Below are 17,806 nucleotides of genomic sequence, written 5' to 3' on the forward strand. Positions count from 1 at the left end.
AGCACATGTTTTATGTAGATTGGGTCCCTAATGGTTTTCTTTTTATGTTATGCATGTGTTATGTATGTTTGCTTATTGATTTAGGATGTTATTTTAAACAGTTACCATCGTCATTAAATATTATTTGATAAATATTACTTTATACTGTATACTGCATGGCATCATGGATACTGTATGGGAATGAATATATATAAATATATATATATTTTCAGAAACGAATTTCTTTTTTTAATGAGGAGGAGGGGGCGCTAAAAGAAAAGCACAGGACACCAAATGATCTGAGGCCGGCCCTGATACAGATACGCGCTTAGATTGTCTGACTCAATTTGGAGAGGGGATAAAGCTGCAGCCAGACACCTCTCAAAGTGGCTTATCTTCCCTGAGAACAAACTCAACAGACATGTCGAAGATGAACATGCCTGATCCTCCTTTTCCCCGACATCATATGTCTGGGGAGAGTCTGTACACCCCCATACACATCAGATAGTTAGGCAGCTGAGTCTGATGTTACAGACCAGTTGGTTCCAAAATATGTTGGCAGCACGGTGGCTCAGTGGTTAGCCGGGGGGTCCTAGGTTCAAATCAGACAACATCTGCATGGAGTTTGTACGTTCTCCCTGTGTTTCTAATGTCTGTAAGGCGCTGCGGAATACAATAGCACTATATAAGTGCATAAAATAGATAATAAAATAGGTCTAAATAGGTAACATTACTGTGTGCACCATAATACGTTGTGGTGTGCCATCTTGGGAGTGGGTTTCAACTAATCTATCCAGCAGACATAAGGCGCTATACAGTATTTGGAGCACATAAGCCAAAAATAGCTGACACTAAATCTGGCGATGCCTTTGACGCGTCTTGTAAATACAATACGCATTTCTAGTTGTATTGCATATTTTTGACATCGACGATTGTGATGGAATGACAGATATAGTTATATTTAGCAGATATATACACTATATGGAAAAAAGTAATGCGACACCTACATCACATCTACAGGAGCTTTTATGACATCCCATTCTAAATCCATAGGCATAAATATGGAGTTGACATCCCACTCCTTGCAGCTAAAACAGCTTCTATTCTACAAGATTTTAGAGAGTGTCTGTGGGAATTTTTGCCCTTTCATCCAGAAGAGCATCGGTGAGGTCAGACACTGGTGTTGGATGAGAGGGCCTGGCTTGTAGACTCTGAACTAGAGTATCCCAAAAATCTTCCGTGGGGGTTAGGGCCACTGCTGCAGAGGTGACTGGGACTGGAGATGCTTTGCACGTGTGACTAAGTGAGCTCCCATGACCCCGGCCATCAGAGAGGCAAGTGCTTATTCCTACAGTGTGCAAGCACGACCACCGCTGCTGGATTGCAGGGGGGTCGGAACATCTGGATATATGCAGTGTATAATGTGATGGGTACTTTACACCACTCCATACAACACTTGGCATTGTGCTTGGTGATGTGAGGCTTGCAGGCAGCTGTTTGGCCATGGAAACCCACGCCCTGAAGCTCCTGGCACAGCACAGTTTTTGTGGTGAGGCTAATGTAGGAGAAAGTTTGAACTCTGCAGTTATGGCGTTGATGACTTTTATGCACTAGGTTCCTCAGCACTTTGTGACTCCGCTCTGTAACTTTACGTGGTCTCTGTGGCTGAGTTGCTGTGACTCCTTCCACTTTACATTAATATCACTCACAGTTGATGGTGGAATATCTAGGAGCAGTGTCGGACTGGGGTGCCTAAGGCCCACCAGTAAAATGTACGGATACATTCAAATATCACCTGCACACACAGCAGCAAGATGCTACCATAAGATTGAATATGGGGGTCCCTGCAGCTACTTTCAGAAGGTAGGTCCTGGGGAAAAGAGGATGCCGGCGAGCCTTCCTCTATACCTAGAAGTCATCTCAGCTCTGATCATGTCTATAAGAATAAACTGGGGAGTTTCTTTAAAGGGGTTGTGTCAATTCAGCAAATAGCATTTATCGTGTAGAGAAAGTTAATATAAGGCACTTACTAATGTACTGTGATAGTCCATATTGCTTCCTTTCCTGGCTTGATTAATTTCCCATTGCATTATACACTGCTCGTTTCCATGGTTATGACCACCCTGCAATCCAGCAGCAGTGGTTGTGCTTGCACAGGATAGAAAAAAGCACCAGCCTATGTGCACCCCCATTGTCCCAGCCACTATTTTCCTATAGTGTGCAAGCACGACCACCACTGCTGGATTACAGGGTGGTCGTAACCATGGAAATGAGCAGTGTATGATGTGATGGAAACATGAATCCAGCCAGAAAGGAGGCAATATGGATAATAACAATACATTAGTAAGTGCCTATATTAACTTTGCCTACATGATACATGCCACTTGTTGAATTGACACAACCCCTTTAATAATCTATCAAGTTTTTTATATGAACTTAGGCTGGTATATGGAATATATGTATGTAGTGCAGTAAGTTTACTGTGTTATGTGCCACTTGTGCAGGGGGTGGGAGACTAGGGGCCCACCTTACTCAAGGGCCCACCGGGGGATTCCCCTGTACCGAGCCTGTCTAGGAGGGAAGAAATTCCATGAAGTGACAATGCAGGCATCCACGCTGGAATTCAGAGAGCTCTTTAGAACGCTCCATTCTTTTACAAATATTTGTAAAGTCTGACCGCATGGCCAGGGGCTGGATTTTATACACCTGTGGCAATGGACAAAACACCTGAATTCACTGATTAAGAGCTGAGTCCCAATACTTTTGTCCATATATTGGGTGCATACTATTTTTATAATCCACTCACCTCCTATGTCCCTGCACACATTTATAGAAATACTAGTTGAAGGCATGGGATAAGCACAAAGATAAACCTATATATTTCAGTATATTTGATTCATTCCATTGGACCCTTATTTTATAATGCTGGACAGACCTTTCATTAATAATGATTGGGCGTGATCTACTAATCAAAATGTGGCAGAATTCTGGAACAATTGCCACCAAAAAACTGGAATACATATACATGCCATATTTTATTTATCTATTTTACACACTATAGCACTACTATATTCCGCATCTAATCACGTTGTCCCCAATGGGGCTCACCATCTAAGTTCCCTATCAGTATGTCTTTGGAGTGTGGGAGGAAATCAGAGTATGCGGAGGAAACCCACGCAAACATGCCGAGAACATAAAAACTCCATGCAGATGTTGTCCTTGGTCAGATTTGAGCCTAGGACCCCAGCAGTAGATGGCACCAGTGCTAACTGAGCTACCATCCTGCTCTGCCCTACCAATGTTGTGTTTTAGACACTTTTTTCGCCTTGTCTGACATGGGGGAAAAGCGTGCTGACAAAGGGGCATAGCTTCAGATGCTACAGTAGAAATCTACAGCAGCTCGTAGCTGTAAGGGTCCATTCACACGTCCATGGTGTGTTGCGGACCCGCAAATTGCAAATCCGCAACACACCCGGCCGGCACCCCCTATAGAAATGCCTATTCTTGTCCGCAGCTGCAAGAATAGGACATGTTCTATCTTTTGCGGAGCTGCGGACCGGAAGATCGGGGCCGCGCTCCGCAAATGCAGATGTGGAGAGCACATTGTGTGCTGTCCGCATCCATTCCATCCCCATAGAGAATGAATGGGTCCGCAGCCGTTCCGCAAAATTGCGGAACGGATGCGGACCCATTTGCGGATGTGTGAATGGAGCCTAAATGTGGAGTAACTGCTGGACCTGCCCCCCTTTTCAGAAAGTAGTGAGGACAGCATAAACGCACCACTTACAGCAAAATTTTGTCACATTAACATTTAAAAAATTGCAAACCTGAAAAGCGGCATGGGGGTGAATGATAAACTCCCCACATGGTTTTTAGAAATATTTTATGATTTTTGTTTTAATTTTCAACTTTACTATGTATATTTTTTTCTTTTTAAATGCTTAAAATCCTGCAGTTTTTGCACTGACCACTAAGCCTAAAAGACTTCCTGTTCTATAGAGAACTTTTCTGCAGTCATCTCATTATACTGGCAGGTTGTGTGTGTGTGTATATATATATATATATATATATATATATATATATAAAAAACACAGGTTCCTCCATTCACAATAGGTGATATCACAAATTATCTACTCCCTCCTGACCTAGTATACTCCGTCATAGAAGCCAATGAGGTCCCCTTCTATATCCCATGTGGCTGCTCTCAAAGACAATGACATATTGTAGGTCTAGTGACCCGTTTGAAAACTGCATGATTTTAGGATTTTTTAAAATTTTGAAAAAACCCCACCAAAATTGCGATAAAATATCTTTAGCCTAAAAACTATTTAAAAATAGTCAATTTTCTGATGACACATTCTCTATAAGCGCAAAGTATTTCACAGGAAGATTATATTTTCAAGACAGAAAACAACAATAGACTTGAATACATTTGAGATTGGAGGCTTTTGTACTACAATACGATGTTGATATCATTTACTTTTCGTTGTTTTACAATCCAGATCTGATTACTTTCCCCCAATTCCTTGTATGAGATACATTTCCCCTACCTTATACAGAGAGTAATGTACATGGACGTACCCCGTTGCTGCCAGTGCAGGAGGGTCCTCCTTCCGATGCCTTCTTTCGAAACCTTAACGGCAGTTGTTATGACTGATACGGGAGTGTACGAGGAGTAGAAAAGCCTGTCTTGTGAGTTAAAGGCACTTCCTGGAATTTATTGACTCATGAATGTTTGTCAGGGCATTACAGACGCATTACATAATGGATATTTTTTGGTTACTATGAGCACAATTAAAACTTAATGCGCCATAGAAATGAATGGGAGCAGGGGCCGCGCGTTCGCTCCTATTCACTTGCATGGGAGCAGTGGGGAGCAGCGCTTGGTGGTGGACGGACCCCGGGAAACCCTCTCCACAGCTCTCCCCGCTCCTTTCTCCTTGTAGGTGCGGGTCCCAGAGGTGAGACACGCACCTATCAGACAATGGGGGCATATCCTACCGATATGCCCCCATTGTATGTGATGGGAAATCCCTTTTAATACCAAGCAATTTTTTTCATTGCTGTTTTCTAAGAGCTATAACTTTTTTTTTAGAATCTCGTAGTGATCACAGCACTCTATCTATTCTGACCGGTTTGGGTGCACGTCGTGGGACGTTCCTAGCTCCACCTCTTGGAACTATAATATTCAGCAATTTAGACAGCACTCCAGATTTTGCTTAAATGATTTTTTTTTGCTTAGCCGGACATAGTGGTCCTTTTGATAACAACGTTTCGGGCAGAGAGAATGCCCTTCATCAGGCTAGTCGTATACACATAGGAATGTGGATGGCCGGCATGCAGATACAGGTTTTTATAGCTGCCATTGATTAAAAAATACCAAGCATCCAGGATTTACGTAGTTAGGGTAGTGTAGTGTAGGGTGTAACAGTTTTAGATGCAGTTTTTAGAGCCGAAGCCAAAAGTGTTTCTTCATCCAAAGGCTGTCCCTGGGTATTTAATGCACTCTCCTCCCCATTTGCAGGGTGCCTGAGCTTTAGGTTTCCTAGTCTCTAGTAACTAGGTGTATTCTCTGACTACCCGCTAACCGTACTCCAGCCTGACTACCGACTGACCCTTGCTGCCTGACCTGACCCTAGCCTGTTTCCCTATGCTGCCTGCCTGACTTGTTTCACGTATACGCTTGTACGCTGCCTACCCTGACTTTGACATGTCTCTAGACTATGGATATTGCCTGACCCTTTGGTGCTTCATGTCTCTGACCATAGGTGCTCTGCTTTGCGTTATTGAACTGTTGTATAACACTAGTCAGACAGCTTAACAATAATTCAGAAGTCAAGAAACGTGAGACATCAGATCTGTATGTATTATTTTTTCTAAATAAGCATAAACAAAACATACAGTATGTGTCAATACATTAAACATTATACAGCAGCCTCACTCCATCAGTGAGAGTACTCACAGACAATTCCATCATAAGTCCAGGAATAGCTCAAGAGCTCCTCTGCATGCAGTCTGCTAGATCCAGGAGCAGTCATGAAATGGAGGAAATACAGTTCCAGGTTAAAGGTTACTGCCTCTGACTCTGAGAAAAATACACTTCCTGTAAAGTTCTGGCAAGGTAGTAACTAACTTTGACCACTAACTAACATTGCAGTATAATCTGTAACAGCACATTACATACATTTACTATGCACAATATGGGCAGAACACTCCCTGTCTGGCATAATTTATGTCACTACCTAAATAACTACTGCTATGCAGAAAAAACATATAAACAGGAAAATGGAATCCTAGCTAGTCTGAGATCAAAACTATATTGTCAGTTATAGGTCTGAGATAAATTCTGGCGGTCTCATTTTTTACAATCTTAACATCCACCTTTCTAACCTTGCCATCCCTGTTTAGTAGAGCATTGACAAAAAGTCCTAAGGTCCACTCGTTCCTGCCCTCTTGGCTGTCCTTCAACAGAACAACATCACCCACTTTTACATTTGGGCGATCCTCAGTCCATTTCCTACGGCATTGCAGATTTGACAGATACTCTCTCTTCCATTTTTTCCCAAAAGGTGTCTGCCAAGCATTGTACTTGCTTCCATTGTTTCGCATGAACTTGTGTTGTACTTATGGTTCCAGATGGAGCAGACAAAGAGTTCACCTTTTGAGTCAACAACTCAAAAGGTGAAACTCTGAAAACAAAACTATCTGTTTCTAGATCCCAACTTAGGCCTAGGCTTTTCTGCAGGGGAAGGGTGTCTGTACCTAGGCAAAGATCTTTAAGGTCCTTAGCTCTGTCTGCTACAGGGAAGGCTTCCATTACTTTTTGGCTGTTGGAAGCGATTTTATGAAGACCCAGGTTGGATTCTGCCAGCATTTACTTTGCTTTACTGAGGATGGAAATTGCATCTTCAGGTGTGCTAGCAGAAGCGAGTCCATCATCTACATAGAAATGTCTCAATACAAAGTGTTTGGCTTCTTGTCCATAGTACTCTGCATTTTTCTGGGCAGTCTTTCGCATGCATTATAAAGCGACAGCAGGAGAGGGGCTGTTGCCAAATACGTGCACTTTCATTCTGTACTCGACAATTTTCTTGTCTATGTCATTGTCTTTGTACCAGAGAAAACGTGGAAAGTCTCTGTCGTCTTCTCTGACAAGAAAGCAATAAAACATTTGTTGCACATCTGCTGTGAAAACAAAAGGCTCTTTTCTGAAGCGCATGAGGACACCTAGCAAAGTATTATTTAGGTCAGGGCCACTCAACAGTACGTCATTTCAAGAGACTCATTTATACTCTGCGCTGGAATCAAAAACTATTCTGATTTGGTTAGGTTTGGGTGGATGGTAAATACCAAACATTGGTAGATACCAGTGTTCCCTGTCTGTCTCAAAATGGTCCTGCAACTTCAGCGTGATCATTGTCTAGCATCCCTTTAATGAATTCAGTGAAATGGATTTCTCTGCAGTGTTTTGCTGAGTGAATGCAAACGCTTCATGGCTTGCTCCCTGTTACTAGGCAAAACACATCTGGGTGTGCGAAAGGGGAGAGGAGCCACCCAACTGTGATGGTCATCTTGGTAAGCCTCTCTATCCATAATCTGCAAGAAGGTCTGATCCTCTATAGAGAGGGCCTGTTTATCATCATCTTTAGTTTTCTGGAACACTGTAATCCCTAGATTGTCTGTCTCAATGTTGGAATTGACTTTACTATATAGTGTAGAAGAGTCACAGTGTTGTGTTGACTTGCCAAAGCTTTCCTTGACAACGAAGCTGTTGTGACAGGGACTGAGAAGGGATGTGCGTCCATTTGTTAACACAGACGTCTTCAAAAGGCTAATGTTGTCAGGCTGGTGCACTGTCCCCAGGCAAACTTCTCCTACAATGACCCACCCCAGGTCTAGTCTCTGTGCATAGGGGGCATTATAAGGTCCATTGATTTGCTGGCACACCTTGTGTACCTGAAGGATGTCTCTCCCAAGAAGTAGAAGGATAGGAACATCTGGCTCAACAGCTGGGATAAGGTGATCAATTGAGCGGAGATGAGGGTGGTGATGGGCTACTTCTGGAGAGGGAATCTCAGTTTTGTCGTCAGGTATCATGCCACACTCTATTAGGGTAGGAAGTGGGAACTGAACTTTCTTATTGAAGGATTCAATGGTAAAGTCAGTAGCTCTTCTCCCTGTGGTTTCAATTGTCCCCACACATGTCCTTAGCGTGTATGGAACAGCACTTGCCTTAACCCCTTAAGGACTCAGCCCTATTTCACCTTAAGGACTTGGCCATTTTTTGCAAATCTGACCAGTGTCACTTTAAGTGCTGATAAATCTAAAACGCTTTGACTTATCCAGGCCGTTCTGAGATTGTTTTTTCGTCACATATTGTACTTCATGACACTGCTAAAATTGGGTCAAAAAAGTTAATTTTTTTGCATAAAAAAATACCATATTTACCAAAAATTTTGAAAAATTTGCAAATTTCAAAGTTTCAGTTTCTCTACTTCTGTAATACATAGTAATACCCCCAAAAATTTTGATGACTTTACATTCCCCATATGTCTACTTCATGTTTGTAGCATTTTGGGATTGATATTTTATTTTTTTGGGGATGTTACAAGGCTTAGAAGTTTAGAAGCAAATCTTGAAATTTTTCAGAAATTTACAAAAACCTAATTTTTAGGGACCACTACAGGTCTGAAGTCACTTTGCGAGGCTTACATAATAGAAACCGCCCAAAAATGACCCCATTCTATAAACTACACCCCTCAAGGTATTCAAAACTGATTTTACAAGCTTCGTTAACCCTTTAGGTATTGCACAAGAGTTATTGGCAAATGGGGATGAAATTTGAGAATTTCATTTTTTTGCCTAATTTTCCATTTTAACCCATTTTTTCCACTAACAAAGCAAGGGTTAACAGCTTAACAAGACTGTATCTTTATTGCCCTGACTCTGCCGTTTACAGAAACACCTCATATGTGGCCGTAAACTACTGTACGGCCACACAGCGGGGCGTAGAGTGAAAGGTGCGCCGTTGGGTTTTTGGAGGGCTGATTTTGCTGGACTGTTTTTTTGACACCGTGTCCCATTTGAAGCCCCCTGATGCACCTCTAGAGTAGAAACTCCATAAAAGTGACCCCATCTAAGAAACTACACCCCTCAAGGTATTCAAAACTGATTTTACAAACTTTGTTAACCCTTTAGGTGTTGCACAAGAGTTATTGGCAAATGGGGATGAAATTTGAGAATTTCATTTTTTTGCCTAATTTTCCATTTTAACCCATTTTTTCCACTAACAAAGCAAGGGTTAACAGCCAAACAAGACTGTATCTTTATTGCCCTGACTCTGCCGTTTACAGAAACACCCCATATGTGGCCGTAAACTACTGTACGGCCACACAGCGGGGCGTAGAGGGAAAGGTGCGCCGTATGGTTTTTGGAAGCCAGATTTTGCTGGACTGGTTTTTTGACACCATGTCCCATTTGAAGCCCCCCTGATGCACCCTTAGGGTAGAAACTCCATAAAAGTGACCCCATCTAAGAAACTACACCCCTCAAGGTATTCAAAACTGATTTTACAAACTTTGTTAACCCTTTAGGTGTTGCACAAGATTTAATGGAAAATAGAGATACAATTTCAAAATTTCACTTTTTTGGCAGATTTTCCATTTTAATATTTTTTTTCCAGTTACAAAGCAAGGGTTAACAGCCAAACAAAACTCATTATTTATGGCCCTGATTCTGTAGTTTACAGAAACACCCCATATGTGTTCGTAAACCGCTGTACGGGCACACAGCAGGGCGCAGAAGGAAAGGAATGCCATACGGTTTTTGGAAGGCAGATTTTGCTGGACTGGTTTTTTTGACACCATGTCCCATTTGAAGCCCCCCTGATGCACCCCTAGAGTAGAAACTCCAAAAAAGTTACCCCATTTTAGAAAGTACGGAATAAGGTGGCAGCTTTGTTGGTACTAGTTTAGGGTACATATGATTTTTGGTTGCTCTATATTACACTTTTTGTGCGGCAAGGTAACAAGAAATAGCTTTTTTGGCACGTTTTTTTTTTTTTGTTATTTACAACATTCATCTGACAGGTTTTATCATGTGGTAATTTTATAGAGCAGGTTGTCACGGACGCGGCGATACCTAATATGTATACTATTTTTTTTATTTATGTAAGTTTTATACAATAACTTCATTTTTAAAACCAAAAAAATGTTTTAGTGTCTCCATAGTCTAAGAGCCATAGTTTTTTCAGTTTTTGGGCGATTATCTTGAGTAGGGTCTCATTTTTTGCGGGATGAGATGACGGTTTGATTGGAACTATTTTGGGGTGCATATGACTTTTTGATCGCTCGCTATTACACTTTTTGTGACGTAAGATGGCAAAAAATGGCTTTTTTTACACCGTTTTTGTTTTTATTTTTTTACGGTGGTCACCTGAGGGGTTAGGTCATGTGATATTTTTATAGAGCCGGTTGATACGGACGCGGCGATACCTAATATGTATACTTTTTTTTTATTTATGTAACTTTTACACAATGATTTCATTTTTGAAACAAAAAAAATCATGTTTTAGTGTTTCCATAGTCTAAGAGCCATAGTTTTTTCAGTTTTTGGGCGATTATCTTGAGTAGGGTATGATTTTTTGCGGGATGAGATGACGGTTTGATTGGTACTATTTTGGCATACATGCAACTTTTTTGATCACTTTTATTACCTTTTTTGGGAAGTAAGGTGGGCAAAATTTCAATTTTCTCATAGTTTTTATTTTTTTATTTTTATGGCGTTCACCGTGTGGGGAAAGTAACATGACCGTTTTATAGATCAGGTCGTTACGGACGCGGCGATACCTAATATGTGTAGTGTATTTTTTTATTTTTTTTTATTCAGTGATAAATGTTTTTTTTTTTTATCTTAACTTTTTTCACTTTTTTTTTGACCCAGACCCACTTGGTTCTTGAAGATCCAGTGGGTCTGATGTCTGTATAATACAGTACAGTACAATATATATTGTTCTGTACTGTATTTTACTTACACTGAACAGATCTATGCTTTCAGCACAGATCTGTTCAGCACCATGGACAGCAGGACGCCTGAGCAGGCGTCCTGTTGCCATGGGAACCTTCCCCGTCTGCTCAGAACTTCGCAGACGGGGAAGTCTGGAATCCAAATGTCTAAAAATGCCCTCCTAAAAGGAATTTGGGCCCCTTTGCGCATCTAGGCTGCAAAAAAGTGTCACACATGTGGTATCAGCGAATACCTTGGGGTGTCTTCTTTCCGAAATGGGGTAACATGTGGGGTATTTATACTGTCCTGGCATTTTAGGGGCCCTAAAGCGTGAGAAGAAGTCTGGAATATAAATGTCTAAAAATTTTTACGCATTTGGATTCCGTGAGGGGTATGGTGAGTTCATGTGAGATTTTATTTTTTGTCACAAGTTAGTGGAATATGAGACTTTGTAAGAAAAAACAAAAAAAAAAAAAAAAAAAAAAAAATCGATTTCCGCTAACTTGTGCCAAATAAATGTCTGAATGGAGCCTTACAGGGGGGTGATCAATGACAGGGGGGTGATCAGGGAGTCTATATGGGGTGATCACCCCCCCCCATCATTGATCACCCCCCTGTAAGGCTCCATTCAGACGTCCGTATGTGTTTTGCGGATCCGCGGTGTCCGTGTTTTGTGGATCCGCGGATCCGCAAAACACATACGGACGTCTGAATGGAGCCTTACAGGGGGGTGATCAATGACGGGGGGGTGATCACCCCACATAGACTCCCTGATCACCCCCCTGTCATTGATCGTGTTTTGCGGATCCACGGATCCATGGATCGGATCCGCAAAACACATACGGACGTCTGAATGGAGCCTTACAGGGGGGGTGATCAATGACAGGGGGGTGATCAGGGAGTCTATATGGGGTGATCACCCCCCTGTCACTGATCACCCCCCTGTAAGGCTCCATTCAGACGTCCGTATGTGTTTTGCGGATCCGATCCTGGATCCGTGGATCCGTAAAACACATACGGACGTCTGAATGGAGCCTTACAGGGGGGTGATCAATGACAGGGGGGTGATCAATGACAGGGGGATGATCAGGGAGTCTATATGGGGTGATCAGGGGCCAGATTACAATATTACCCCCTTTGTCTGCTCCTTTTATGACCACATCATGCCATGATTTAAGTTCTCTCAACGCCCTTTTCTCACCGCTAGTGCAATTACTACATTCCCCATTTGAAGGGATTTTCTCCAAGTCCCTGCAAACTAATTGAACAAAAAGTTCAATATTAGGGAAAAGGGAGATGGGTGGATAAGGGGTTAATAAGTGACGGGGGGTGTAGTGTAGTGTGGTGCTACTTATTACAGAGCTGCCTGTGTCCTCTGGTGGTCGATCCAAGCAAAAGGGACCACCAGAGGACCAGGTAGCAGGTATATTAGACGCTGTTATCAAAACAGCGTCTAATATACCTGTTAGGGGTTAAAAAAATTGCATCTACAGCCTGCCAGCGAACGATCGCCGCTGGCAGGCTGTAGATCCACTCGCTTACTTGCAGTTCCTGTGAACGCGCGCGCCTGCGTGCGCGCGTTCACAAGAAATCTTGCGGCTCGCGAGATGACGCGTATATGCGTCTAGGAGGAATGAATCGACCGCTGCCAGGACGCATCCCTGCGTTAGGCGGTCGGGAAGCAGTTAAAGAAACTATTTAAACAAAGAGAAGATCCCAATTTCCCGACACCCATGGAACAGGAGGCTTTATCTACTTATGTGGAGTTATTGGATGAACAGGAGGTGGACTACCAAATGGGTGAGTTCCCTAAACGACTAAAATCTCAATCGGGGAGATTTCCACCCATCTCCCTTTTCCCTAATATTGAACTTTTTGTTCAATTAGTTTGCAGGGACTTGGAGAAAATCCCTTCAAATGGGGAATGTAGTAATTGCACTAGCGGTGAGAAAAGGGCGTTGAGAGAACTTAAATCATGGCATGATGTGGTCATAAAAGGAGCAGACAAAGGGGGTAATATTGTAATCTGGCCCCGTGCAGCATATGAAAAAGAGGCCTGGCGTCAACTAAAAGACCATAACTGCTACAAGAGGCTGACATTCAACCCAACCATAAAATACAGGGATGAGTTGAGTGCCATTCTGGAGAAAGGAGTAGATGAGGGAGTCATTACGAAACAACAGATGTCTTTTCTGATGATAGAACATCCTGTGACTCCAACAATGTATTTTCTACCGAAAATACAAAAAAACATGCAACATCCCCCTGGGAGGCCAATTGTTTCAGGGATGAACGGCATAAATGATGTGATTTGTAAATATATTGAACACCATCTACCCTTTGGTTGAGGAATTGCCTTCATATTTAAAGGATACGACAGATGTGCTTTGGAAAATTGAGGACCTACATCTGGAACCAGACATACTACTGGCCACCTGTGACATGGAGTCACTGTATACCTCCATTAAACAAGAAGATGGACTGAGGGCGACCAACTTTTACCTACAGACCTCCAATGTGCCTCCAAAAAAACGTGAGTTTATTCTGGCCCTACTTGAATTTGTGTTGACACATAACTTCTTCATGTTTGGAGGTCTCCATTTCCTACAGCTCCAGGGGACAGCGATGGGGGCGTCTTGTGCGCCCTCATACGCTAATTTGTTCCTGGGGCTGTGGGAAAGGGAAATATTCCAAACACAAGTGACATCATTGGCACAGAAGGCGCAGTATTGGGGCAGATATATTGACGATATGCTAATCATATGGCAGGGTACCAGTGAGGAGTTCAGCCTGTTCGTGAGCCAATTGAATAAGAACAATCTGAATATTCGACTGACCTCCACTGTGAGTCGGACGGAGGTGGAATTCCTCGATGTAAAAATCCATGTGGGTGAGAAGGGGAAAATAGTGACAGACTTATACAGAAAACCGACCTCTGTTAACAGCATACTATCAGCTAAATCCGCACACCCCAGGAGATTGATAACATCCCTGTGAGGCAATTCCTGAGGGCGAGGCGGATATGCTCCACGGATCAGTTTTTTGAGACACAGGCAAAAGATTTGCGTAACAGATTTCAGGCCAGAAACTACACAGAGAGATCAGTTAAAAGGGCATATAGACGGGCTAGTCTATCTAGACGCTCAAACCTACTACAAGATAAGAAACCAAGGGAGACCATGGAGGATGTCAGATTCATAACAACACTCAACGGCCAGAGTAAGGAGATTACTAACATATCAGCAAGACATTGGGACATCTTAAAACTCGATCCATGTTTAAAGGACAAATTAAAAGAAGGATCCGAGTATTACCTTTAGGAGGGGAAAAAACCTAAAAGATCATCTAGTAAAGAGCCACTATATAGTACGCCCCCCAAACCCCTTTGGATCAAGAGGCCTGCGGTGGGGTAATAAACAATGTCGGAGATGCGTGGCTTGTGTGCATTTGGACAGAAGTGAGATCTTCTGGGATGCCACACACCAGAAAGAATATAAAATCACATTTCCCATTGACTGTGCAACGATAGGGGTGATCTACTGGGCCATTTGCCCCTGCAAGAAAATATATGTAGGGATGACCTCTCGCCCCAGTTTAAAAAGCGGATCCGCGAGCTTGTCCTGTCGATTGAAGCCGCCAAGGAGGTGACTGATGTACAACTGCTCACGACAATACCAAGGCATTTTAAGGCAGAGCATGCCTGTGACGGATCAGTTTTACGTTTCAGAGGGATTGATCATGTAATGATCTCCCAAAGAGGCGGCAACTGGAAGAAACTATTGGCCCAACGAGAGACACGCTGGATATATACCCTGAAAACTATGGCCCCGGTAGGGTTAAATGATTATAACAGCTATGTTCCATTCTTATAGATTGTTGCCCATATTGCTTCGAATGACCAGGATCATCGTGGAACCACCAGGTAGGATGGGTTTCTTTTAACTGTTGTCTGTTGATAAAATAATGTTTTTTAACAGTTGCCCTCATTGTGGCTTTTTTCTTTTAGCTACATGGTGGTTTGAAATATACAGGGTGTGCCATTTATATGGATACACCTTAATAAAATGGGAATGGTTGGTGATATTAACTTCCTGTTTGTGGCACATTAGTATATGTGAGGGGGGAAACTTTTCAAGATGGGTGGTGACCATGGCGGCCATTTTGAAGTCGGACATTTTGAATCCAACTTTTGTTTTTTCAATAGGAAGAGGGTCATTTGACACATCAAACTTATTGGGAATTTCACAAGAAAAACAATGGTGTGCTTGGTTTTAACGTAACTTTATTCTTTCATGAGTTATTTACAAGTTTCTGACCATTTATAAAATGTGTTCAATGTGCTGCCCATTGTGTTGGATTGCCAATGCAACCCTCTTCTCCCACTCTTCACACACTGATAGAAACACCGCAGGAGAAATGCTAGCACAGGCTTCCAGTATCCGTAGTTTCAGGTGCTGCACATCTCGTATCTTCACAGCATAGACGATTGCCTTCAGATGATACGAGATGTGCAGCACCTGAAACTACGGATACTGGAAGCCTGTGCTAGCATTTCGCCTGCGGTGTTGCTATCAGTGTGTGAAGAGTGGGAGAAGAGGGTTGCATTGACAATCCAACACAATGGGCAGCACATTGAACACATTTTGTAAGTGGTCAGAAACTTGTAAATAACTCATGAAAGAATAAAGTTACGTTAAAACCAAGCACACTATTGTTTTTCTTGTGAAATTCTTAATAAGTTTGATGTGTCAAATGACCCTCTTCCTATTGAAAAAACAAAAGTTGGATTCAAAATGTCTGACTTCAAAATGGCCGCCATGGTCACCACCCATCTTGAAAAGTTTCCCCTCTCACATATACTAATGTGCCACAAACAGGAAGTTAATATCACCAACCATTCCCATTTTATTAAGGTGTATCCATATAAATTGCCCACCCTGTATAATTACTTATGTGCCATATTTCTCTCCTTGCTTCTAGTTTATTCTGACTGATATAGTATTATCTACCTCAGCATATGGACCATGAAATCGATGGGATGGGATGATGAGACTGGACGAAATATCACCACGCACACACAATACCGGAGTCGGCAGGGTAGTAGTGGGGGGAACCTGATGATGTTTTGTTGTTGTCTTTCTTCTCTTGGGAAGTGGGATGGCAGATGTATATGAATGATCATGTTCCCTATGTTGTTGATGTAAGGCACAGAAATAACCTGTGTTTTTAGGGAATGTAGGCTGTGTCATCATTATGTATGATACCTTCATGTTTTAATTATGGAATCGAGAATGCTGAACTTCAACCCTGATATCATCATTTTCTGCACTCTGTACACGGCACCTCACAATTCCCTCCCCCTCCTCCCCTTTTTCCTGTCTCTTTTTGCACTTGCACTTTTGAGAATGATGAGATCAGAGTACACAACATATATCTATTTTTGATATATGTCTTTTATAAAATTCTATGATAAGAGGGATTAAATAAAAGAGGTATCATATGATTGATTTTATTATGTATCATGATGGTTTTATGATTAACACATATCACTATGTTTTGTTTATTAAATGCACATGGCATGTTGGTGATACATTCATATATTATGCCAGTGGAGGATTTTGTCCACTGCCTACACTTTGTGGGGGTACCCTAATGGAAGTGCACAACATAGTATAGGGTTTAGTATGGAATAATGAGTATTGATTGGTATTTAATATACATTATATATTTATAACTGTATTGTAATTATGTATTCTTTATAACTGTATTGTAATCATGTATTTCACGGTATTTCAATTATGATGTGTTAAAGTGATATATATATAGAATAATGGTGATAATGGTCTGCTTAATCATAAGACTCTGATTTGCTATCCTTATAAGTCTAATTATGCTGTTTTCTATAGTGTATGGGGTTACATACCATGCACTCTTGGCCCATGTAACTGGAGCGGTAGATATAGGAAGAGCGGTGTATACATCACCCAGTGGTGAGTCGATCATGTGACCTGCCGCGTGATCCTGTTGCCATGGGGCAGGCCGCGTTCTATGACGCGGCTGGCTGCGCCGCATGACTCCGGATCCTTGTGTCATGTGACTCTGGATTCCGGTAGGCGGGTCGCGAGGCGGGTGACGCGCTAGTTACGTGAGCGACACGTGATTAGACTCTTAAACACTAACCCGGAAATGTACCTGGGTGATTGTATGATAGCGGACAGCTGGTCAGAGGCGCGTTCATTGGCTGAGGTTAATTTAAGGAAGTATATAGGAGTGGACATTTGGTGAGTGGAGTATGCCCCTAGAGGAAGCGTGAAGCGAAACGATCGTCGGGCGGTTGCTCCAGACTGAGTCAGTAATATATGTGACTTTATGTATTTTTTCCCTTTAGCAGCCTCACACTGTAAGGGTGCACGAGGACAACACCGCCCTGCATGGACCAGTGCTGTGCGGTGTATTGCAGGTGTGTGCATCAGGAGGTACTGACGAAGCCTAGGTGGCGAAACATGTGTTGAGGTTGAGGCACTTGGGGATTCGTTGTCACCAATGAACAGCAACAACATGGGTATGTAACGTGAGACTCTGTGTGGGGTGGACGAGCGGCATTAGTCATTTTTACAGCAGCCATCAGTCACTTCATTATACAACCGCTGTCCTATTATCCACCAGTGTTCACACGAGGGACACCTGGACAGATTGGATGTTAGGTTATATATTGTGGGGATAGGTATTGGTACTTTCAACTACTCCACTGTCATTAGTCCCTCCATAACTGTTGTTATTTTAACTGTTCATGGTGCAACCTACCTCGGGTGTGATTCTCCAC

The 17,806-nt window shown here is 42.4% G+C and overlaps 1 protein-coding gene across 2 annotated transcripts in view; it reads right to left on the bottom strand.

Annotated features, from left to right (window-relative positions):
* The window catches only part of CARD14 (caspase recruitment domain family member 14), a 99,811-nt gene extending 95,167 nt beyond the window's left edge, over nucleotides 1–4,644 (bottom strand). The window contains exon 1 of one of the 2 annotated variants that reach the window (XM_040435113.1): nucleotides 4,530–4,644. The gene's annotated coding sequence lies outside the window, so the exon portion shown is untranslated. The remainder of the gene's footprint in view (nucleotides 1–4,529) is intronic. The other variant, XM_040435114.1, reaches the window with a different exon arrangement.
* Nucleotides 4,645–17,806: the final 13,162 nt, after the last annotated feature.

Source organism: Bufo bufo, chromosome 6 (genome assembly GCF_905171765.1).
Source record: "Bufo bufo chromosome 6, aBufBuf1.1, whole genome shotgun sequence".
NCBI lineage: Eukaryota > Metazoa > Chordata > Amphibia > Anura > Bufonidae > Bufo > Bufo bufo.